The 26,507-nt window shown below is 35.3% G+C and overlaps 1 long non-coding RNA gene across 1 annotated transcript in view; it reads left to right on the top strand.

Moving 5' to 3' along the window:
• The first annotated feature begins 23,283 nt into the window (after positions 1–23,283).
• Positions 23,284–26,507, top strand: part of LOC132529351 (uncharacterized) — a 231,407-nt gene continuing 228,183 nt past the window's right edge. Inside the window, exon 1 of the long non-coding RNA XR_009543426.1 lies at positions 23,284–23,396. This is a non-coding gene — a long non-coding RNA (uncharacterized LOC132529351). The remainder of the gene's footprint in view (positions 23,397–26,507) is intronic.

The raw sequence follows: 26,507 nt of genomic DNA, 5'->3' as shown, positions 1-26,507 counted from the left end.
AGGGTGTTAACATGCTTTTTTCCTAGATATAGCCAGCCTTCACTGTGATATAGTAAATATTGTATTTCAATGATACATAACTTCAAAGTATTAATTTTTACAACACTAATTATGAGAGAGGTATGCATTTCACTCCTTATTTTCCTAGATGAAAAATGCTATATGATTTCCTTAAAGAGGCAATATTAGAGTTCATCGCAAAACTCAAGAATCCTTAAGTGATCAGATCATTAATAATGCTCTGTCTTGATAAAAAAGAAATTGTTTTATAGATGGAACCAGGGACCAGTGCATGAATTTAATGGTGCAAAATTTCTACCAACTTTACAAAAATCATGCGTAAGAACTTGATCTAAATTGTCAGTTCAGATAGTTTTCATATTTTATGTAATGGTATTTGCTTAGTTTGCTCAAAGCGTTTTTACATAACTTACATAACTTAATCTTAACAAATTATCCATGTAGAGTGAGAAATAATATAATTAATTTTTTATAGTTAAAAACGAAAGCTTAAAATGCCTGGTAAAACCCATAGCATATCTATTTAGTAGCAAAGCTTCAGGTCCAGTGACTTCTAAACCATCAGATTTTAGTTTTCCAAGCATTTCTTATTTTACTTTGAAGAGAAACTTTGACATATATTGTTAGTATGTAAGGAGAAAGCACTTGGAAGCAATTATTATTGTAATCTCTACCCATACACTACTTACCTTTAAAGGTTTTGGAATTATTGACAAATTTACTTCTCACAATGTCCCTGCAAAGTAGCTTAAATGAAGGAACAAGCCTTTTTCTAAAACTATGGAGAGTCAAGTCTAGGGAGGTGATTTGAGACTAAGACTTGGTTTGGGATTAAGTGTGAGGTTTGAAACTGCAGGCTCTGCAGCAGTAACTCTGGATTTTGGGACTACGCTTCTAGAGGCGGGACTATCAGGTGGTAAACTCCGCTGATAAGAGCCCTTTGCTAACAACACAAGGTGGTCCATACAATCCCTTTAAGAATTAGTTAGGGACTTCCCTGGTGGTGCAGTGGTTAAGAATCTGTCTGCCAACGCAGGGGACACGGGTTCTATCCCTGGTCCGAGAAGATCCCACCCACATGCCATGGAGCAACTAAGCTCGTGTGCCACAACTACTGAGCCCGCATGCCACAACTACTAAAGCCCGAGTGCCTAGAGCCCATGCTCTGCAACAAGAGAAGCCACAGCAATGAGAAGCCCATGCACTGCAACGAACAGTACCCCCACTTGCCACAACTAGAGAAAACCTGTGTTGCAAGGAAGACCAAATACAGCCAAAAATAAATAAATTAAATAAATAAAAATAAATTTTTAAAAGAGTTAGTTTAACTTGAGTCTCTAATTTAGTGAAATCCAAACAAAAATTTTTATATAAATATATATTAAAAAATATATATCCAATACAAAATGATATCAAAATGAACAAAGTATTTTATTAATCTGGGTAAGGGGCACATTAGACAGAACTAGACATAAGAAGTTAATATGTGTTTAGAAACAAAATTCAGCTGAGTGCATTTTAAAGATCTTATTGGTTTTCTTCAATGATTCACGAATCAGGCAGCATCCAATTTGTGGGTAGGTGGGAACTCTGAAGAGCTATACAAGGCAAGAGATTTTATAAGCAGAAACAAGGAAGTTGAACACGGCAAAAATTTTAAAAATAGGTTGGTTGTTGCAAGATTACTGTCCTTTTGGGGAATGGTAAGGGAGATTACCTAACCAGGGCTCATCAGGTGATTCTTGATTAAATGGTTTAAGAATTCCATGTCTGGGAGAGCTGAAGCTGTAATTAAGTCTCGATTTCGTGACTTGGGGCTTAGCATAAGCAACTCTATTTTGGGTCTTTGTCTTGTTTTTAACATATGTCATTATATCAAATTCTTTTCTTTTCTTTTCTTTTTTTTCCATTGGAGTGTTTTCTACATTTCTAGGGTTTCAGCAGTATGGAGGAGAAATTTACATATATATGTAGTTTTTCTATTACATTTTAAAAAATGACGTCAGTTAGTTTAGATGTCTTGTATTTAGTCTGGAAATGGGTAGGTGCAGAGGGTAGCTGGCTTAGTTTGGCCTAATTTGATATTACAGATATAACCTTTGGATTTTCTTAGATTTAGTAAAATTAAGAAAGTTTAAAAGGAAAGAACAGGCACAGAAATAGCAGTACACTTTAAATTTTTATTGTAAGCAATTATATTTTAAGGTAAACTAAAATGGTATTTCCAATTATTTTAGGAGAAAGTCCTGCCATTGCCATGTTTTAAAGATCAACTTGTTATTAGACAATTTAAATCGTTTCTTAAGAGACAGTGGAAGATAGGAAGGAGTTTGAGGAGAGAAAGATAGAAGAATTGATATCACTCATAGAGCAGTTGTCAATGATTAAAGGAACGTCTGTCCATTGGAGGCTGTGCCAAAAATACCAAAATGTATGCAGCATACGTGTAAAAAAAGAATGTTTTTCTCTGGAACTGTAATTTTCACTTGTAAGGATAAACTTCCTAACTTAGCATTTAAACTGACTAGATTAAAATGTTGTCCCCCCAAAAGTGTGCGTGTATATGGTGTGCATATGTGTGTCCCTCAGGATCATTCTAAGACTGAACTGCTTGGTAGGAATGGGATTTTTCTCCCTACTCTCACATTTTAGAACAGCTCACACAAGTCAGACAAGGACTGCAGACTCCTTGGTTTACAATAATTCTCTCTTTGTGCTGGTGGTGTTAGAGGCGGCAAGACAGAACCCGCCCTGGGAAAATAGGCTCTTTCTCATCTGCTTTCTCATTCTGCCTAGACTAGAAGAAAGAGAGAGAGAGAGAAGAAGGGAGAAGGAGAGAGAAGAGAGAGAGAAATGAGAACTTTCCACTTAACTTTTAGCACCTGAGAAAACACCCACTGAATTGAAATTATTTTCATCCCTCTGGCAAACCTGCACTTGGCCTTTGTTTTGGTTCTCTTTAGACAGAGCTTTATTCATCTGTGATAGCTGGCCACCACCTCAGCCGAGGCAATGTAGAATGAGGCCACTATTTATAATTCAAGGTATGTGTAAAACGCAAATGGAGGAGATTGCTCTGAAGGAAGAGACATTGAGTAAAGGAGACAAGACAGAGATGGCTTTCTTGAATAAAATGACATTTTTAGTTATTTTTCTATGTCTTGAACTACTTCCCCTGAGGCCCTTTTTGGCTCACCAGTGGAGGAACTGAAGCAATCCTAAACATCCCCAGGGGTCTCTATTGATTTTCCAGATGTGGCTTTTCAAGTGGTTTGTTGCTCATAGGAAGGGGGGAACACCTTAATTATTCAATAACTCCTGAAGTTTCCCCCAAACTATGTGTCAAGTAAGTAATTTTTTTCCCTTTAACTATATGCAGCCTTCATTTGACGATAAATTCTATCAAAGACTGATTGTTCAACTTCAGATTTAATTTTAAGATTTAAATGCCTGGCTCCTTAACTCACTCTGTTGCATTCTTTGTCTCATTATTTACTCCATGGACTGACTAGTTATCCTGAAAGAATATGCATTAGTCCCCTTCTTTTCAGATGCCCTCATATTTATGCCTATGTGGATTCATACCCTAATTACTTGGACTACAGGCCTGTCATGACATATAAACTCTAGGCATGTAAATATGGTAGTTTCGCCCTAAAGTCAGATTTGTACCTTCAGTGTACCACAGAATTTATAGTCCAAATAGATTCCTTTTTCAAATGTTTGTTTTAAAATAAGAAATTGTAGTCTCTTGAGTTCTAGAGTTTCTGTAAGAACAACAGAAGGAACACTCAGCTAATGTTTAGTATCCATATGCTTCATTAAAGTGACCAGATGTCCTACATTTGTCAAGGGGGATGGGGAATTGTTTTTTTTGGTCTTTCCTGATTTTTTGCTTCTAAAAGTCTACATGGATACGTTTTGTGCCTTCACTGGCCCTCCTTGCAATTCTTCTTCATGTCCTGCTCTAAAAACCTCATAATTGATGACCTACTGCTTTTTGTACTTGGGACTTCAGGGGAAAAAAAACCAAAAGCTTGCTGTTCCTCTGTGGTTCTATAGTTTATTGTGTAAAAAATTTATATCAGGATCCTCATCTTGCCTATGTAGTCCTATAAAATAAATTTATAGTCTAAAGCAAGCAAGATCCTTTTTTTTAAGGGCTGAGCTCTTCCACACATTTTAAATCTTCTCGTAAGTACTGAATTTAAATAATAAAATGTGATCTTTTATATAGTAAATAGTGTCAGGAAAAATTGTCCAAGATTTGGAAATGGAAGAAGGAGATTACTGGACATCCTTCAGATGGAAAGCCAAGTGTTGCCTATCAGTTTCTTTAGTGATTATTCACTTCTTAGGAGATGTGCACCTGAGTAACTTTGTATTGATTAGGTCAGGTGTTTGAAAACATGATGGTCTCAGAATCCCATTATATTCTTAAAAATTGACCTCCAGGGACTTCCCTGGTGGCGCAGTGGTTAAGAATCTGCCTGCCAATGCAGGCAACACGGGTTCAAGCCCTGGTCCGGGGAGATTCCACATGCCGCAAAGCAACTAAGCCCATGCGCCACAACTACTGAGCCTGCTCTCTAGAGCCCACAAGGCACAACTACTGAGTCCGAGCACCACAGCTATTGAAGCCTTTATGCCTAGAGCCTGTGCTCCGCAACGAGAAGCCACTGCAATAAGAATCCCTTACACTGCAGCGAAGAGTAGCCCCTGCTCGCCACAACTAGAGAAAGCCCATGCGCAGCAACGAAAACCCAACACAGACAAAAATAAATAAAATAAATAAATTAAAAAAAAACACTGACCACCAAATTTTTGTTTACATGGATTTTATCTATTGATATTTACTGTATTGTAAATTAAAGCTAAGAAATTAAAATACACATTTCTTAATTTATTTTAAATAATAACGGATCCATCACCTGTTACCATAGAACTGGCTTATTTTTATGACAAATAATTATATTTTCCAAAATACAATATTTAGGGGAAGAGCAATGTTGTTTTACAATTTTTGCAAGTGTCTTTAATGTCTGGCTTGATAGAAGACAGCTGTATTCTCATGTCTGCTTCTGCTTTCAATTGGATGCAGTGTAGTTTTGGTTGAAATATATATATATTAAAAAAATAGTCCCACACAGGTATGTAGTTAGGAAAAGGAGGAGACTTCTAAGAACCCTTTCATATAATTGTGATGTTCTTTGATATTACACCAACAGTTGACAAGTGGTAATTTCTTAAAGGTTAGTTGCAATGTGGTATCTGATACCATACTAATGAACTTTTCAAACTGTTCCTTTTAAATTCATTGTCCTACCTTGCACTTTAAATGGATCATTTATCCATGTCTGATTATATAACATCGTGCATTAGTCATTCAGAAAGTATTGTTATGTGGTTATATGCAGATTTTCTAAATGCTGACACATTTGACATCCAATATTAAAAAAAAATTAAATTTGTTCATATTACCCCCAATCTCATCAGCCATTTTTACAAATCGGATGGTCTAAAGGAAGCACACGTTCATGGTGGTTTGGAGAATAGAATGCCATTAGACCCCAGGGAGCCCTCTAAAATATATTTTCTTAAAGGGATCATTACACAAGTATGTAAAAGGTATGTAAAACTATAAGCACAAAGGTATTTGTCACAGCATTGTTTATAATAGAGAAAGATTGGAAATAACCTTAGATTTTCCTTAATAGATAACCTGTTAATAAGTGTGGGAATACAAAAAATCAGATTATTTTACTCATTAAACTACACTGTATATATATATATATATAGGTATGAAAAGATGTACATGATTTATTGTAGAGTGGAAATTTTTATCATAAAACTGCGTTAAAGAATTTTGGAGTATGTATATTGGCATAGATAGACAGATAAAGTTTTGAAGGAGATTCTCCAAAATGTTAATCATAAGTATCTCTGGGTTGAGAGGTTTGGGGGCTTTTGATTCTCTTTTTAATATTTTGATTGTTTAATTTTTGTTAATAGATGCATGTATCAATTTTTTATAGTCAGAGAAAACAGTAACACTATTCTATTTTTGGAAAATGAAAGTTTTGTTCCTTAAATTAGAAAATATGCATGTGTTTTCTTTTTTTCTTTTTTTTTTTTTGCTGTACGCAGGCCTCTCACTGTTGTGGCCTCTCCCGTTGCGGAGCACAGGCTCCGGATGCGCAGACTCAGCGGCCATGGCTCACAGGCCCAGCCGCTCCGTGCCACATGGAATCTTCCCGGACTGGGGCACGAACCCGTGTCTCCTGCATCGGCAGGCGGACTCGCAACCACTGCGCCACCAGGGGAGCCCCTGTGTTTTCATTTTGACAGTCAGTGCCAGCAAGAGTTCAAAGCAAGGTGTTGCTTATGTACTACTAGTAGAACTATTAGTGCAATCTTCCTGACAAGTGATTTGACTTAACATTCTTAAAATTTTTATATCTGTTAACCAGCTAGCTTACCTCAATTAATTATCCTATAGAAATACTCAGAGACTTGTGTAAAACATAAATGCCAAACAATAGGAATGATTTGAATTTAGTATGGTTCTCTATTTGATAGGCTACCACGAAGAGGATGCTATGAATACTCTTAGATTTTTGCCTCTTTGAATGTGTATGCTGCTGTGATTTGGAAAAAGAAGGAAGAGGAAGTTGAGAGATGGGGGTCATAAGCCATCTTCCCCTCTTTTTGGCAGGTCTGTGGGATCTCTTGCCTTTTTAGTCCTTCCTTTCCTTGCTCCTACACTTTGACCTCTAGTCTCCACTGTTCTTGGTCTCTAGTTGCCACCATCCTAGTTGTTATTGGTCCATGATTCTAGGTTTTACTTAGAATTACAGGTCCACATTCCTAAACCTTTCTGATAATGTATTTCTGGGACTCAGAACTACTATTGCAGAAACTATTGAAAACAAGAAAGACTCGTTTTTAACCAATTATTTTACAATATAAAGAGGTATAAAAATGAGTATGAGTATGCCAGGGATACTCATAGATACCAGAATATACATTTTCCATTCAGAGAGCAGAAAGAATTAAATATTTAATAGTTTTGTGTCTTTTTTAAGGGTGGTATAAATATAAATTTTCTTTTCTTGTAAAACTATTAAAAGTTATTTTTAAATGCTTTTCCTAAGTACACCTGAGACATTTTTTGGACAGTTTTTCTTTATATTCAATTTAAGTTTCTGTGCACTCAAGAGCAACCATAATAGAATCTAAAGAGCACTAAACTTATGATCCAGCATACATGGGTTCCCAGGGCTAACAGCTAGAAAAATTCCTCATGAGTCAAATTAAGTTGCTAATCTACAGGATCTCTCCATCTTTCTCCAATATCATAGTAAAAGAGAAATTCCCACTCTATCCAAAGGATTACCTTTTTCTTTTCTTTTTTCTTAAAGTAGAATTCTGTAATCCCAGGTTAAGATAGAATAATATGTATATTTTTAATATATGTGTATGAGTTTTTGTTATACACAAGGGGTCTATATTGAATTTCTAGTAAGAAACTGTCAATCTTTAATATTAGAATGTATTTTTGAAGCCAAGCCCAGCTCTGAAGATAGGCCTTATTAATGCATCCACAGAAGTCATATTTTTTTTATTTGGCTATTCCAATATAGGAGGAGAAAAAACAAAGACTTCTAACATTTAAAAAGCCAAGTAGAAAATAATTTTTCATCATAATCGTAAATATTTAATCTTAAATAATTTTTCATCTTAATTATGAAATGATTTTTATTGTCCAAAAATATTCCTACACCTCAGTTATAAAAAGAAATTTTTACTGCCTGTGGACAATGTCAGGTTTATTTTTCATGTATTCCCATTTTGTTACTATGTTTAGTGGTTAAATCGAAAGAAAATTTAAATAGATCCCTGACTAAAAGCAAACACAAAAAGCAGCAGCAGCAATAAGGATAACAATAAAATAGCTGTCTCTCACTAAAGGAACTAGGAAAATATTCTGTTTCAGTTTCTTGGCATCTCTGATTATGGTTTTGTTGTTTAAGTCACACGCATGTGGGGAGGTTTCAAAGTCATGTAAATTTGGGGGGAAAGTTCACAGGGTTTGGAGTTTTGGTTCATGTGGATTCACCCACTCTAGTTGTATTTAGGTTAGGTTTCAGATGAAACCAGGTTTCTAAACAAGACTTGATATTACCGCCAATATTCGCATGGCTTAGAGTGAAAACTATCATTATCTCCATTGATAACAAAAGTGAGCATTATGTATTTCTAAGTACTCATTGCACACAGAATGCCTAATGACATTTTCAACTTTTTTTATGTGAATTTTATTTTATTTATTTTTATACAGCAGGTTCTTACTAGTTATCTATTTTATACATATTAGTGTGTATATGTCAATCCCAATCTCCCAATTCATCCCACCACCCACTACCTGCCCCCACCCCGGTTTCCCCCCTTGGTGTTGATATGTTTGTTCTCTACATCTGTGTCTCTATTTCTGCCTTGCAAACTGGTTCATCTGTACCATTTTTCTAGATTCCACATATATGCATTAATATATTGTTTTTCTTTTTCTGACTTACTTCACTCTGTGTGACAGTCTCTAGGTCCATCCATGTCTCTACAAATGACCCAATTTCGTTCCTTTTTATGGCTGAGTAATATTCCATTGCATATATGTACCACATCTTCTTTATCCATTCGTCTGTTGATGGGCATTTAGGTTGCTTCCAAGACCTGGCTATTGTAAATAGAACTGCAGTGAACATTGGGGTGCATGTATCTTTTTGAATCATGGTTTTCCCTGGGTATATGCCCATTAGTGGGATTGCTGGGTCATATGGTAGTTCTATTTTTAGTATTGTAAGGAACCTGCATACTTTTCTCCATAGTGGCTGTACCAGTTTACATTCCCACCAACAGTGCAAGAGGGTGCCCTTTTCTCCACACCCTCTCCAGCATTTGTTGTTTGTAGATTTTCTGATGATGTCCATTCTAACCAGTGTGAGTTGATACCTCATTGTAGTTTTGATTTGCATTTCTCTAGTAATTAGTGATGTTGAGCAGATTTTCATGTGCCTCTTGACCATCTGTATGTCTTCTTTGGAGAAATGTCTATTTAGGTCTTCTGCCCAATTTTTGGTTGGGTTGTTTGTTTTTTTTTAAATATTGAGCTGCCTGTGCTGTTTATGTATTTTGGAGATTAATTCTTTGTCTGTTGGTTCATTTGCAAATATTTTCTCCCATTCTGAAGGTTGTCTTTTCATCTTGTTTATAGTTTGCTCTGCTGTGCAAAAGCTTTGAAGTTTCATTAGGTCCCATTTGTTTATTTTTGTTTTTATTTCCATTACTATAGGAGATGGGTCAAAAAAGATCTTGCTGTGATTTGTGTCAAAGAGTGTTTTTCCTATGTTTCCTCTAAGAGTTTTATAGGATCTGACCTTACATTTAGGTCTTTAATCTATTTTGAGTTTATTTTTGTGTATGGTGTTAGGGAGTGTTCTAATTTCATCCTTTTACATGTAGCTGTCCAGTTTTCCCAGCACCATTCATTGAAGAGACTGTCTTTTCTCCATTGTATATCCTTACCTCCTTTGTCATAGATTAGTTGACCATAGGTGTGTGGGTTTATCTCTGGGCTTTCTATCCTGTTCCATTGATCTATATTTCTGTTTTTGTGCCAGTACCATATTGTCTTGCTTACTGTAGCTTTATAGTATAGTCTGAAGTCAGGGAGTGTGATTCCTCCACCTCCATTTTTTTCCCTCGAGATTGCTTTGGCTATTTGGGGTCTTTTGTGTTTCCATACGAATTTTAAGACTTTTTGTTCTAGTTCTGTAAAAAATGCCATTGGTAATTTGATAGGGATTGCACTGAATCTGTAGATTGCTTTGGGTAGTAGAGTCAGTTTCACAATATTGATTCTTCCAAGCCAAGTACATTGTATATCTCTCCATCTGTTTGTCTTATCTTTGATTTCTTTCATCAGTGTCTTATAGTTTTCTGAGTACAGGTCTTTTACCTACTTAGGTAGGTTTATTCCTAGGTATTTTGTTCTTTTTGTTGCAATGGTGAGTGGGATTGTTTCCTTAATTTCTCTTTCTGATTTTTGCTGTTAGTGTATAGGAATGCAAGAGATTTCTGTGCATTAACTTTGTATCCTGCAACTTTACCAAATTCATTGATCAGCTCTAGTAGTTTTCTGGTGGCATCTTTAGGATTCTCTATGGGTAGTATCATGTCATCTGCAAACACTGACAGTTTTACTTCTCTTCTGATTTGGATTCCTTTTATTTCTTTTTCATCTCTGACTGCTGCAGCTAGGACTTCCAAAACTATGTTGAATAAGAGTGGTGAGTGTGGACATCCTTGTCTTGTTCCTGATCTTAGTGGAAATGCTTTCAGTTCTTCACCATTGAGAATGATGTTTGCTGTGGGTTTGTCATATATGGCCTTTATTATGTTGAGGTAGGTTCCCTCTATGCCCACTTTCTGGAGAGTTTTTGTCATAATTTGGTGTTGAATTTGTCAAAAGCTTTTTCTGCATTTATTGAGATGATTATATGGTTTTTCTCCTTCAGTTTGTTAATATGGTGTATCACATTGATTGATTTGCATATTTTGAAGAATCCTTGCATCCCTGGGGTAAATCCCACTTGATCGTGGTGTATGATCCTTTTCATATGTTGTTGGATTCTGTTTGCTAGTATTTTGTTGAGGAATTTTGCATCTATATTCATCAGCGATATTGGTCTGTAATTTTCTTTTTTTGTAGTATCTTTGTCTCTTTTTGGTATCAGGGTGATGGTGGCCTCATAGAATGAGTTTGGGAATATTCCTTCCTCTGCAATTGTTTGGAAGAGTTTGAGAAGGATGAGTGTTAGCTCTTCTCTAAATGTTTGATAGAATTCACCTGTGAAGTCATCTGGTCCTGGACTTTTGTTTGTTGGAAGATTTTTAATTACAGTTTCAATTTCATTACTTGTGATTGGTCTGTTCATATTTTCTATTTCTTCCCGGTTCAGTCTTGGAAGGTTATACCTTTCTAAGAATTTGTCCATTTCTTCCAGGTTGTCCATTTGATTGACATAGAGTTGCTTGTAGTAGTCTCCTATGATGCTTTGTATTTCTGTGGTGTCCATTGTAACTTCTCCTTTTTCATTTCTAATTTTATTGATTTGAGTCCTCTCCCTCTTTTTCTTGAGGAGTCTGGCTAAAGGTTTATCAATTAGCAGATTTTAATTTTATTGATCTTTGCCATTGTTTTCTTTATTTCTATTTCATTTATTTCTGCCCTGATCTTTATGATTTCTTTCCATCTACTAACTTTGGATTTTGTTTGTTGTTCTTTCCCTAGTTCCTTTAGTTGTAAGTTTACATTGTTTATTTGAGATTTTTCTTGTTTCTTGAGGTAGGATTGTATTGCTATAAACTTCCCTCTTACTACTGCTTTTGGTGCATCCCATAGGTTTTGGATCATCATGTTTTCATTGTCATTTGTCTCCAGGCATTTTTTAATTTCTTCTTTGATTTCTTCAGTCATCTCTTGGTTATTTAATAAAGTATTGTTTAGCCTCCATGTGTTCGTGTTTTTTACGGTTTTTTCCCTATAGTTGAAAAGATGTTTGATATGATTTCAATTTTCTTTAATTTACCAAGGCTTGATTTGTGAGCTAAGATGTGATCTATACTGGAGAATGTTCCGTGTTCACTTGAGAAGAAAATGTAATCTGCTGTATTCAGATGGAATGTCCTATAAATATCAATTAAATCTATCGGGTCTGTTATGTCATTTAAAGCTTGTGTTTCCTTATAAATTTTCCGTCTCGATGATCTGTCTTTTGGTGTAACTGAGGTCTTAAAATTCCCCACTATTATTGGGTTACTGTTGATTTCCCCTTTTATAGCTATTAGCATTTGCCTTATGTATTGAGGTGCTCCTATGTTGGGTGCATATATATCTATAATTATTATATCTTCTTCTTGGATTGATCCCCTGATCATTATGTAGTGTCCTTCCTTGTCTCTTATAACATTCTTTATTTTAAAGTCTATTTTACCTGATATGAGTATTGCTACTGCAGCTTTCTTTTGATTTACATTTGCATGGAATATCTTTTTCCATCCCCTCACTTTCAGTCTGTATGTGTCCCTAGGTCTGAAGTGGGTCTCTTGTAGACAGCATATATATGGGTCTTGTTTTTGTGTCCATTCAGCGAGCCTATGTCTTTTGGCTGGAGCATTTAATCCATTCACATTTAAGGTAATTATCGATATGTGTGTTCCTATTACAATTTTCTTAATCGTTTTGGGTTTGTTTTTGTAGGTCCATTTCTTCTCTTGTGTTTCTCACTTAGAAAAGTTGCTTTAGCATTTGTTGTAGAGCTGGTTTGGTGGTGCTGAATTCTCTTAGTTTTTTCTTGTCTATAAGCTTTTGGTTTCTCCATCAAATCTGAATAAGATCCTTGCCAGGTAGAGTAATCTTGGTTGTAGGTTCTTCCCTTTCAAGACTTTAAATATATTGTGCCACTCCCTCTGGCTTGTAGAGTTTCTGCTGAGAAATCAGCTGTTAACCTTATGGGAGTTCCCTTGTATGTTATTTGTCATTTTTCCCTCATTGCTTTCAATAATTTTTCTTTGTCATTAATTTTTATCAATTTGATTACCATGTGTTTCAGCATGTTTCTCCTTGGGTTTATCTTGCCTGGGACTCTCTGTGACTCCTGGACTTGGGTGGCTATTTCCCTTCCCATGTTAGGCAAGTTTTCAACTATAATCTCTTCAAATATTTTCTTGGGTGGTTTCTCTCTCTCTTCTCCTTCTGGGACCCCTATAATGCAAATGTTGGTGCGTTTTATGTTGTCCCAGAGACCTCTTAGGCTTTCTTCTTTTCTTTTCATTCTTTTTTCTTTATTCTGTTCTGTGACAGTGATTTCCACCATTCTGTCTTCCAGGTCACTTATCTGTTCTTCTGCCTCAGTTATTCTGCTATTGATTCCTTCTAGTGTATTTTTCATTTCAGTTATTGTATTGTTCATTTCTGTTCTTTAATTCTTCTAGGTCTTTGTTAAACATTTCTTGCATCTTCTCAATCTTTGCCTCCATTCTTTTTCTGAGGTCCTGGATCATCTTCACTATCAGTATTCTGAATTCTTTTTCTGGAAGGTTGCCTATCTCCTCTTCATTTAGTTGTTTCTCTGGGGTTTTATCTTGTTTCTTCATCCGGTACATAGTCCTCTGCCTTTGCATCTTGTCTATCTTTCTGTGAATATGGCTGCAGGATTGTAGTTCTTCTTGCTTCTGCTGTCTGCCCTCTGGTGGATTGACATTTTTAACTTTGGAAAGAGCTGCTTTTATTTAAGTATACTGAGCTGAAAGGTTGGTTTTATAAGATTTTAGCATCAGTAAAATGGAAACAAACTTAATTTTGTTCCATTGAAAATATAAGGTCACTTATTATGGATCAATGAAAAATTATGCATTATTATCATGAATTGTTAAATCATACATGTATCATACACCTAAAGAGAATGTGAATACTGTTGAGGAAATGAGTTTTCCAAAAGGTGCTTTGTTTTATATTAATGCATAATGTACATTGGAGCATGTTTTTTCTCTCCAATACATTTGCTTTTATATTTTTATCAAAGTACTTTGCTTTTCAGCCATATTTCTTATAATGTCTTACTAAAGAAAAGTTCATGCAACCTATACAAAGTGTGATGGGATGACAAGGGAGGGAATTTTTGCAATGAATTCATTACATTTATAAAACACTTTATATTTGCAAAGTTATTTTTATATAGTGTTTCATTGCTCATCAAATAACTTGATTGTGCAAATATTATCTACTGTGATCAGATGATAACACTATGTCCCAGAGAGATTAACAGTTGCTAGTTCAATGGTGCATTTGAAAAAAGCATCCAGTTCTTCTAACTTCTTATTAAATGTTCTTTTCACTACCACACTGAGGGAGGGGATCATTAACTCAAATACTGGAGGCTATCACACTGACATGAATCCTTGATCATAAATGACCTAAATTATTTTGATCTACAGCTGTTGAAATTAAAATTTAACAAATAATTGCTCAACTTCATTTTATGCTGACTGCAGAGACTTGGCCTTGGAGGGCCTGAAAAGGGGATCTATTACCCAGAAAATACAGAAAAGTTTTTATTGGATTGAATTAAAGTGATTCACTTCTTTTTTCTTCTTTAAAGATCTTTTCATTGATTGTTATTTTTAAAAATCCCTTAGGAAATTCTTTATAAATGAATAAGGTTGATTTTGTGATTAAACCACATTCTGCTACTTGTTGGTTTCCTCACTTGGAGTGCTTGGAATTTTCTCCCTCTCCATGTCTACTTTCACTTCATCTATACACCTGTTACCCCAAGTAGCTTTTGCTCATTCTTTCTACCCTTTAATCTCTTTCGTGCTCACTTAAAATAGGCTTACTGTGAAGGTGCATTTCAATCTTGGGCTGGGGTATTTAAAAGTAAAAATTTAAAGAACAGAGTAATGTACTTAACAATCTTCCAGTATTAATTCTGCCTTTATAAGCATATATTGAGCTGAGAAAATTATTTTAATGACATTTTTAATCAGTTTCTTCAGGCTCTTGACCAAAATCTTTTGAGATTTTTACCAAGTGTAGAGGTCTCTCCAATATTGGGAATTAAAAAATGATTAAGACCCAGTCCTTGATCTTGAGAATCCTTGAGTTGAGTAAAATCTTCCAGTTGAGTACATTGGCATATTTATTTTTGCCCAATTTGCAGATTTTTTGCAGAATGTTTAATAGGTCTTTGATTTAACCATCACACTGTGACTCTGACAGTCCATACAATGGAATTTCATTTGTTACATTAAATTGGAAGGGAAGGGATGGGTTAGACCACTAAGCCTTCTTGGGTAATAAAAGCGATCTTAAAGAAGAATTGATCGCTTACACTGATACAGTTTTGTCAAATTTGGAGAGCCATAATTAACTATGTATTAAAGAAAAATCACAACTCATTTTCTGACATTCTATCTGACTAGGTTAAATTCTTATTGTTTCTTTTTTCAAAATTGGTTTGAATTTTCTAGCCACTATCACTACAAATGACCTGTCTCAGTTCAGAGGGATAATATTTTGAAGAGATTTATATAAAGCATTTCATACGCATATCAGTATTTAGGTTTTTCTGCATAAACATTTTTTAGGTTAGCTGATTAAATATTAAAATTTTTCCTAGTTGTGAAGTAGGATTTTTTCCCAAGATTTCCAAAGCCTGGTTACTGAAAACGACGAAACCCTATATTTTATTGGGAAAGAGCTCTAAGGATTTAAACCTTTAATCAAGACTTGCTAAATGCTTGAGTTTATAAATTGTTTATGAGTTAACCAGGACTCTCCAACCAAATCTGTTCTGCTTGAGTGTAAGGGCTGGTTCTCTGCTTACAGTATCCTAGACAGTACAGGCTTCCATGTTCACATGTGACTGGAGCCAAGATGAGATGAGAGTGGTCTGATCATGTATAGAAATGCTGATACATTGTTGGCATGGATCCACTCAAAGTTACTGGGTTTTCACTTGAGAAGGAGTCTGGAAATGTGTTTTAAATGACATTCTATCTTCTCTTCTGCTTGTCTCTTAAAACCCTTGCCTGTCCCCTGTAGCCGATGTAACACATACACTCTTCCAGGAGGACAGTCAGACAAACACAGGGTTTGATTCATAGCCAGCTTTGTTCCAACACAGTTGTATGAGAGCCACATTCATGAAGCTAATGACCCTTTTCTGGCCCTGCTGCAGAATTCCAAGTGTTCTTCCCAGATGGCTGTGCAGCTTCAGCCCCACCAGCAGGCTGGAGTCTTCATCCATCCAACAAAAGAGATGTCTGCTTCACTCTGGAATGTTAGCATGGCATTTCTAATGATGACAATACCAAGATTTATGCAACTGCAGTTATATATGCAGAAGACAATACTGTTAGGTAAAGAGTGGATGTTTTTTTCTTGGCCATCCATTCTAAGAAATGATATGCAGCTATATCCTATCTTTAACATCAGGAGAATACTTTCATTTATGCATTCAATCAGTTATTAAAAACTCATTTGCTGAGCACCACTCACTGTGTTTGTCTCTGTGGTAGGTGCTGGGGATATGGAAACAAATAATACATGTTTCATTTCTATAGGCTATAGACCCATAAACAGTTATTAATGAGACAGATGAGGGAGGTATGCCTAAAGGTAACAAAGAGGCAAGAGTAAACAACATTGCTCTGGGGGAGAGAAAACGGGAAGCAGGAAAGGCTCCACAGAGGAGGCGGTTCAAGTGGAACATGTGATGTTTTTTATTTATTTGTTCCTGTTTCTTATTGTCTTATAAAGTGAAGCAAATTTTCCTTACTCAATTTAACATTAATAGTTTTAATTTTACATCAATGATGTCTTTTAATTCCCGTAACAAATGCCACAGTGTGTGTGTTATTCCTTTTTACTTATCAGAAAGTTGAACTTCAGAGATTAAGTGACTTACTCAAGGTCACTTAACTGGTAATTGGAGAAACTGGAGCTAAAAATACTCCCGTGGCACCAATTCTGCTTTTTTCACCAACATACTGCCTCTATTTGATGGTATTTTGGCTTCATAGACATAATACTTCATGACTTAAATTCAGCTCACGCCTGATTATCCAATTTGATTTTAGTTGACCCAGATGCTAAGGAATTTGCTTTTGCTTTTGATTGCAAATATTAGAGGAACATAAAAGAATTATACAAGGCATGGCATTGGCACTTGAGTGATTTAGTTCACAAAAATCTTATGACGCAGCTACTTTGTTTCCATTTTACAGATAAGCAAACTGAATCTCAGAGTAATGAAGTAACTTGCTCAAAGTTGCATAGTTAGTATATAGAAGAGCTTGGGTTTAGTCTTGGCAGTCTGGTTCCAGAGCTCACCACTATGTTCTGATACCTGATAAGTCACAAGTTTAGTCCACCCTATGGTAGTTCAAGAATTAATGAAATAGATGATTCAAACTATCTGGAGATCCTTTCCAGACTTTTAAAAATATAAGATTATTCTACTGTATAAACCTGAAGAGAAAGTAGAAAAGATAGGGTATTGGGACACCTACACTCTGCTTTTTCCCAATTTACCACTTTACATCTGTTCTTCTAAAAAACATAGGATGATGTAACAGTTTCGTATTTATGCATGACAATTTGTATATTAATGATGGCTTTACGCCTTAAAAGCAAGTGTATACAAGTGTGTTAGATGCCCTTACATCCTTCCTGTCCACACTGTCAAAGAAGTGCTTTCCCCAAAACATAGTAATGCTTTGTTCCCATTTCTTTGGTTCACCTCCTCTATTTGGCTAGGAAACAGGTGAATCTATCCAACAGATTCAAATTTGTTTGTATTTCTCTATCCTAGAAGGGCTTCTGGGATTTTCTCTCAAGAGCATTTAGGAAAAAGAGGAGAAAAGGTGGGAGAGAGAAGAAAAGTAAGAGAGAATGTAAATTCCAGGAGCCTGAGAATAAGCATGCCAGTTTTTTGATTGATGACTCAGTTTGGTGTGGTATATGTGTTTGGTGTGGTATATGTGGTATATGTTTGGTGTGGTATATCACACAATCCTAAAAATTAGTGATGAGAAGACTTTCTGTGAAGAAGTCAGCCGTTTAGTGCAGCAAATGCTCTGGTTCTTATTCGCTACATGGAACCAAAAAACAAAATATAAACGCCCACTGTGACACTTAGAATGGACTTTCAGACTATCTGTTTTAAGATTATTTGTAGAATATATATAGTCTAAAATTTTAATATTTGATTAGTTTCCTTTCCTTAGCATCATACTTACATAAAATATTCAGGGGCAATTAGAGAAGATGGTAGCAGGGTGGGGAATCCAGATGTGCCATGGAGATTTTGAACCAGTTATTACTCTTTATCCATGTGATGAAGATTAGGGATCTAACTCTAACTGAAAAACGAAAGAGGCACCATTTGTCCCAGTTGGAAAGCCAGATTTCATAGCAATTATAGTTCATTGGTTAAGTAGAAGTTAAAGAGCAAGGGAAACATCAACAGCTCCATACACCTGTGACAGATGGGTGTGGCAGCCTAAGGGTGTGTGAAATATTCCATCACACAGGAACAAAGAAAAAACTTAAATCTAAGAAGAAAGAATACCATCATTGGCTCGGGATGGTGCTTGATTTAATCAGATGCCTTATATTGAGGGTCTATATTGTGTAGAAAATAATTTGAGCAGTTATGATATGCAGTATTTTGTTCAGACATAATCTTCTGAATATTGAAGTTCTTTTCTGCAGGTTTGATTTCCCTAATGGTCAAATTAATAGTGACTAGTTTACTAAGTAGATAATTCAGGGGAATCAAGTTAGCATACAATGAACCTGCCTCACAAGTTTACCTGGTAGTGGTAAAATGTCCACATTCTTAATCTCTGATTATAAAATTAATTCTAAAAAATTTAATTGTATTTCCAGCTGCTGCAGAATATGGCGTAAACTGAATGTTACGTGGGACTACTATTAATTCAGGGTTTTTTTTGCTCATCTTCTGAACTGGTTGAGTACTTTACTTTGTAGGACTGGTTGACTTAGAGAATGCTTTCAGAAAAGTGCATGGAATAAAATATTGTAGCTTGCTCCCCCCCAAAACAAAAATGTGTATATATTTAAAATGAACCTAAACAGATGGCAAAAGGACTGCTTAGAAGTTGTTTTTATTTTAAAATGGCTAAAGTAAAATAAAACATGAGAATAACTGAATTAATTGAATTACTATTGGTTTCAGCTTAGCTCTTTTGGAATTGCAGAATTATTTTTACTGCCATTATATGAGAATCATTTTTAAAGCGTTATCTTGATATAGAAATATGTATTTTAAGTGCTAGTCCAAAATTAAAAGAAGAGTATTTTTTTAACACTATCAGAGGGAGGGAGGGAGGGAGAGAGAGAGAGGCTGTGAAGGGGCGAAGGGGAAGGGATAGAGACTGAATATTAGATAAATGTGATAAGCAAGGGAAACTATTTATGTAGCATCTGATTTCTGAATTACTCTTCTTGTGTTCTTCCATAGAAACAGGAAGTGCTATGTCACATGAAATTACTAAAATAATACATTCTCATAGCTTCTTGAGGGAAAATTATGTTGAATCTGATCAAAGAATAATGCAGTGAGCGAAGCAGGAGATTAGCAGAGACTATCATTGCCTTTGATTGTCCTTTGTTATCACCTCTAATTCCAAGGTTATTAGTCACTCACATGTAGTGCGGCATCTCATCTCCAATATCAATTGCTTTGTTAAAATCCCATAAGAATCTCTACTGCTCCCCAGAGCACTAACGTAACCCAAAGATTGACGTGTTTGTAATCAAGTTGTGTACCAGAAAAATAATATATTTGCCGAAAGTGAAGCCATTTTCCATCTTCTGTCACTAGACTTAATTAGGTAGTTAGGTGACTTAAAAGGATTTTCTTGGTGTATGTCAAGTAAAGTTAAACTTGTTGTGAATCCTCCTACTTAGAATGAGATTGTGAAAGATAAGCTTTACACAGAAAGTAATTGACTAATCACTTCTAGAATCCATTTCTCTTTCTTCAGATATTGCTATTGGGTTCAGCCTGGTTTCTCTTGCCTTATCCTAAAGTAGAATTTCAGTTGTGCTGATGATATCATAATTCATAAGTTGATGACATCATAATTCATAATTCCTCCACATTCCCCAGAGTCAGAACATATACACTAAGATCATTCCGGTGGCAATTAGCCATTACAGATTCAAGATATAACAACACCACCACTGTCTACAAATTGGCACCTGCCGTCGGCACTTGCCATCTGCCTCTACAAGGATTACATCATGAGCTGCTGCAGCCGCTGATTTTCAACACCCCCTGAAAGGAGTTCAGGGTGGAGAGCAGAAATGAGGCACTCTGTGCTCTGAGAAAACTGGCAGAACAGGTCTTCAGATAGTTAGATAGTTTTATTTTCAGAAGCTGATTTTATGAGCCCAATTCTTCCCTCATATCTAGAAAAGCACTAAAATCCTTCACGGGGACGACTGGTCCTCATGACTAGAAGAAACCTTCTGCAAGGTTTCTGCAAAAAATTTTGCAGAAATTTTTGTGCTTTCTGCAAAAAGTTTGTGCTTGATTGTATGTGCTCCCCCTTCACCAAAATCACATATATACAGACCATCCCCCCTACCTCTTTGGAGCAGTTTCTCAGAGCTATCTGAAATGCTATCTCCCAGGCTATAGTCCTCATTCTGCCCCAAATAAAACTTGACTCACAATTCTCAGGTTGTGCATTATTTTAAGTCGACACCACCAACAATAAATTAACATCATTATGCACATAATCAAGTGCAGCCACATAATATCAAAAGTACTAATGACAAATATTCAGTTAAAAAGTGAAAGTTCTGAGGAAAAGTGAAAAAATACCAAGGTATCAGTGGGACTCTTGGAAACGGTTTCCAAATTGATTTCTTCTGAGTTCAAATTTTTTAATGTGATGGAGCTTATTTTTTTTTAGTGTTGGGCCAGAAAAATATCTTATATCTTAAAATACCAACTTAGTGATGTACAAATAAGCATAAAGTCATGAATTTTAAAGTGAAAAAGGAAACTTAGCCTTCATTTAGCCCAATGTTTACAATAATGACAGATCATCAGAATTACCTAGAATTGCACATACACACACACATATATGTGTGTGTGTGTATATAATATATATACACATATAATGTATATATATATTTATATTTATGGTGTACATATATATATATGTGTATGTTGTTTGGCTTCATTTCTGGAGATTCAGTTCTAATTTAGTAGGTCTAGAGACTAGCAAAGCAAGGTTTCTGATGACCATCCAGATTTGGAAGTCATTTATGTTACAACTTCCATAATTTTGCATATGAGGCAACTGAAGTCTATGTGGATTAGCCAACCTACCAATTGTCATACAGCCAATGGATAGGAGTCAGGGATAAAACCCAGGCTTCCTGATTCTTGACTTTTCCCATTAACCCAGGCTTCTTCAAGATGTTCTGTGAGAAATGGCTAATCCTGTCTCTCACTTCACTTATAGTTTTTATCTAGTTTTTGTTTAATGAAAAATTATTTATGCTGCTAATTCACTCCTTAGCCTTTGAAGGTAACTAGACATTGTGTTTGTACATAAAAATAAAGCTGCTAACACTTGGTCCCTTTGATTGGAAACAGCTTTCACGTGTTTTCTCATTTCACTTGTTAAGATTTATCTTCTAACTGGTGTTTTTTTTTCCACTTCAAATTTAAACTATTTAAATCCAGAAAAAAGCAAATTGTTTATTAAACTCATATGCTTAACAATTTCAGAGAAGTCGGCCAATGAATTGTTTATTGAGAGGGTTGTGTTCTTTCCTTCTTCCTTTCTTTCTCTCTTCTCCTCCCTCTTATAATCCCAAAAGGTAATGGCAGATTGTAATAGCTGAAACATAATGTAATATACTGATTTCTTTGCCTGGTGTATGTATGACTGCCCTCTGTTGGATGAAATTAGATCTGCTCTAATATGTTAGACTGTCTTGCCCTCTAGTGGTTTGTGCAGAAGATAGTAATGAGGACATTGGGGAACACTACCTGAAGGATCAGTCATTTCTTCGCAAATAATTGGTATTTTCACAAAATTCAACCAAAAGCCTGATTTAATAATAACTATAATTTAAAATGTAAGAACTCACCCTGACTGTGCCTCAAATTTCCTTTATGGATAAATCAATAGGATCATTAAGTTAAATTAAATGAATGTGTTTTATAAGGAATGTGAAATTTATGGTTACTTTTGATACATAACTCAATTTATCACTTATTTAACCAGAAACTTCTAATAGGTCATTTTTTGAAAATGAAATTTCCTGAAGTGGAATGAATTGTATTCACTATGACTGAGATTCTACCAACTGAAGCAGAGGCAAGCAGCAGAGATTTTTAATTTTTAAAAAACACTCATTTTTGAAGAAAAAAACATTTGTGACTTAAAATATGAAAGCCAAGTTGCCTACTGTAAATTTACTACCCTTTAAACTTAGTTGAAACATAAACTTCATAATTTATCATTTAATTAATTCAAAGTCAATTGAGCATAACCTATTTTTTCCAGCTCTCAGGTGAACATGAAATAAATAAGATTCTTGCTCTTTTAGCCTACAGTAATCAGATTTGAAGATGCTGGCAGGGCTGAGTCTTGTTTCTAAGAATAGATTAATTTTTTCCATTTGTTCTATTACCCTAAATTTACCACTCTCATGGCTCTTGTTTATCAGCTCAGTAATTCATCTCTGAATCTCCAGGGTAGAGTATAGTACATGAACCATGGTGGACCTTTAATAAATCGCTTTTTCCAACACCTCTTCTAAGCCTTACCTCTTCTCTTGCTCCCTCTGGTGTCCAAGAAACCCTGAGTCCCTATCATCAAAACCTCCACTGAAAGGTAAATCAGGCATCATTGCCTTAAAATAAAGTCAATAATTTATTTGTCCAGGAGTAAAAACATACAAAGCCTTTTCTTGAGCTTAAAATTGAGGACTGGACTTCCCTAGTGGCGCAGTGGTTAAGAAACCACCTGCTAATGCAGGGGACGCGGGTTCGAGCCCTTGTCCGGGAAGATCCCACATGCCGCGGAGCAACTAAGCCCGTGTGCCACAACTACTGAGCCCACGTGATGCAACTACTGAAGCCCGCATGCCTAGAGCCCGTGCTCTGCAACAAGAGAAGCCACTGCAATGAGAAGCCCGCGCACCGCAATGAAGAAGAGCCCCGCTGCCGCTCCCAGGAACCAGAGAAAGCCCGTGCACAGAAACTAAGACCCAACACAACCAAAAAATAAATAAAATTTTAAAAAATAAATAAAATATAAAATTGAGGACTTACAGGTGTATATACACACACACCTATATATAGAATAGATGCCTATATATGTACATATATAAAAGCTTTGTATATACATATACACATACACATAAATAGATAAAGGATAGATTCTGGAGGAGAAAGGGTGGCTATTTCTAGCCCAGTGAAAGAGATTACCATGTAGGTATTTATGTTCTTTCTTTAGGAAAAAAAAAAGATTTTGTCTTCTCACTTTATAAGACCATATGCCTTAAAAAAAAAAGCTACCTCATCTGTTGTTTTGTTTTTTTTTTAAATCTAGTGTTCATTCTTTTCATTTTTCCCAGATCATATTTGCTCATTTTTAAAACTGTGGTTTGGACACCAGACACCTGAAATTGGAAATAATTAAGCCAAGGAACTTGCCATTTGCTGTCTGTACCAGCAGGAGTGACATTCAGCCAGGTAAGTCATACAGGTTGTGTAGAGCTGGTATCTATCCTAGTTGATTGCTGTATATGTTCTGATGAGCTGGTGCTTATTACATATTTTAATGATCCCCATAGGGCAACAGGAAGTTTTCATTTGTCCACACCAGAACCTTGCATGTGCCGCTCCCTCCTTCTACTCACTTTTACTTTCTCTAATACTGAATTCTCAGCCATATTAGACCTAGAACTCTTCATATTTGTTATTCTAAAAACTCTAGGATAGAGTTGATTGCAACTGCATTTGTGTACTTTGTAAGAAACCCTATTAAGGTACTTCTCATTGTCTAGCATAATTCCTGAGCACTGGGAACTTTAGCTATGAACATTGGTTTTTAATTTAAAAATAATTGTTAAACTTATCTTGCACTTCAAAATTTTTACCTTTTCATTCTTTTGGGAGATCGTATTTTAGTCAGATGTTATATATTCTAACTAAGACCTTTTGCATTTTATCTCTTGTCTCATATGTTCTATCTTTCTATACATTCTAGATTTTTAAAAATATTCTTTCATCTTTCAATTAATTAATCTTCCAACTTTTTTTTAATTTCTAGAAGCTATTTCTTGTGCATGGATTTTTCTCATAGCATACCATTCTTATAATGTTTTAAGGATACTATATCTTATTTAGTCTCTCTGAAAAGCAATTTGCTTTTCAACAAATTCTCTTTATCATGATATACAAATTATATGTTTCTATTGGGTTTCCTCTATCATGATGCAGATATCCTCCAGTCTGTGTTGAAGACTGGTTTTATGCTCATATTTAAGAAGGAAAAAATAGGAAGCTGTGTGTGTGTGTGTGTGTGTGTGTGTGTGTGTGTGTGTGTGTGTAAAGTTCAGCAGACTTCAAATTACAGGAGTGGATAGGAATAACCATTAAATGAGAAAACCTCTGAATACCGAGAGTTTTACTCTATAGTTTTTCATTCGGAGAGCTGTGCTGATGATCCAGAGATAAATGATGCCACTTTTTCTTTTAGAGAGAATAACCCTTTGCTTTCGTCCATTGCTAAGAGGCCTGGTAGCAGGGGTACTGCCTGTGGTGGTGGGAGACTTCTGCTCTCTACTAACCTCAGAGTCCCTGAGTCAAAGTCACTCAAGTGTCTCTTGGAGCAGGTTAAATCTCTTCTTGACCTTGTTGCCTGAGGAGTTCTTTCCACTCATCCTAGTCTATAGTGTTCTGCCAATTCTCATCCTTTTTCCTTTTGTCTTCTTCTAAAATGCATGAGTTATTTGTCAGTTAATAGCATCTTCATCATTTTCTTCATTGTTGTAAAATTTATACCTCTTTATTTTCTATACTATCAATTTAAGATGCAGGGATGAAAAGAGATATATGCCTGGGGTCAGGCCACCGTTTTGAAACGGAAGTCCTAAGAAGGACCAAGAGAGAGAACACCAAACACTTGTACTGCCCTGGTGATGAGAAAATAGAGAGTGACAGAGAGCAGTGCAGGAAGACATATGTTAAGGCCTGTCATGTTCTTAAAGCCTATCTATTGGATTAAATACACTATCCTTATTTAAATCCCATAATAAAATATTAGAATGAAACTGCTCTCTGAGGTCATCTTGCCAAACTTCAATTTGGAGGTTGGAATTCCTTCTATACCATTTCACTCAATCTGCTTCCAAAATATACTTAGTCATGCTCACTGAGTACTTAATGAAGCAATGCACATTGTTGGAAAATTTCGACTTCGTTAGAAACTAATAAAGAAATGAATTCGGCTTCTCTTTTAGTTTCACCCACTAATTCTAATCTATCCATTAAAAACATGTGCTTCAGGGGACTCTGTGAACACTTGAAATTGTATATAAAAATAATTTTTAGATGTGCATAAGAACACTTTTCTGGGAAGAGGGTCCATAGGTTTCATTATGTTCTCAACTTAACCTATAACAAACAAAAGACCAAAAGTCACTAGTCTCAAAACAGTACAAAGAAAGCTGGCTTCCTTTAATTTCTGGCAGTTCTTCAAATATCCAAGGGTAGCTATAATCCATTTTTATTTTTGGTATTTATACAGTGAAATACTTTGATTGTATTTATACAATCAAAGTCATTTAAATACCATGATACTGCAGATATTTAAATAGGATACAGATTTTAAAGAGCTCGATTTAAACTTATTATAAACCTGTTCATGTCCATACCCATAAATATAAAGAAGTCAGTTAGTAAAATAAAGCAATAAATTCAGTACATTCTAAATGATGGGAACTAGAGGCTTGTTATCTCTAAGAAGTGGGATGAACAAAATAATACAGGGAATTCTCTCTGTGCTCTGTGTTTAATCACCACACTTGTAAGCTTTTCAATAACAAAGGATGGGATCAAATCAGTGTGATTTTTGCCTTCACTCACTGACAAATACATCAGCATTATTTACAAAAACCGTTGTAAAATCTTGAGCAATTTTTAGAAAGCCTGTTATTTTGCATAAAGTTATCATGGCTTCACGAAAAGTATCACAATTATCAGGACTTCGAGAAATTTCAAGTTTTTTTCATTTTTATAGCATATAATTTTTCTTTGTTAAATTATTTAAATGAAAAATGATAATTTTAGACATAATTTTTTAAAAATTAGATACAACTAAAATTATATGAAATATCTATACCCAGTGTACCAATGCTAAGATTTTGGTGTATATACTTTCAGAATAAAATACTATATCCCTTGACTTCTTTATTTATTAGTGTATTATGGATGTCCTTTCACAAGAGTGAATATAGATCTACTTTTTAATTTTAACATATTATTCCACTGTTTGAATGTACTACAGTTTACTTATAACTGTCTAAATAAACATTTTGTTTCCATTTTTTTGCTTTTATAAACAGCAGTATAATATAAAGTTTATGCATATATATTGGGTCTTATACATGTTGCCAAACTCTCTTGAGACCAACTTATCCTCCTACCCACAGTAAATTAGAATCTTCCTTTCTTTTGCACACTCAGGCTAAACCAGGGTATCGAAGCCCATTTTAGTTTTTTCTAATCTGTTAGGCAAACTGTGTATATGTCTTTGTTTTATGATGCCTTCTTTTGGGGGGGTATATCTCATTGCAAAAG

The sequence above is a fragment of the Lagenorhynchus albirostris genome, chromosome 11 (assembly GCF_949774975.1).
Source record: "Lagenorhynchus albirostris chromosome 11, mLagAlb1.1, whole genome shotgun sequence".
In the NCBI taxonomy this organism is placed as follows: domain Eukaryota; kingdom Metazoa; phylum Chordata; class Mammalia; order Artiodactyla; family Delphinidae; genus Lagenorhynchus; species Lagenorhynchus albirostris.
This window is presented reverse-complemented; position numbering and strand designations above follow the sequence as displayed.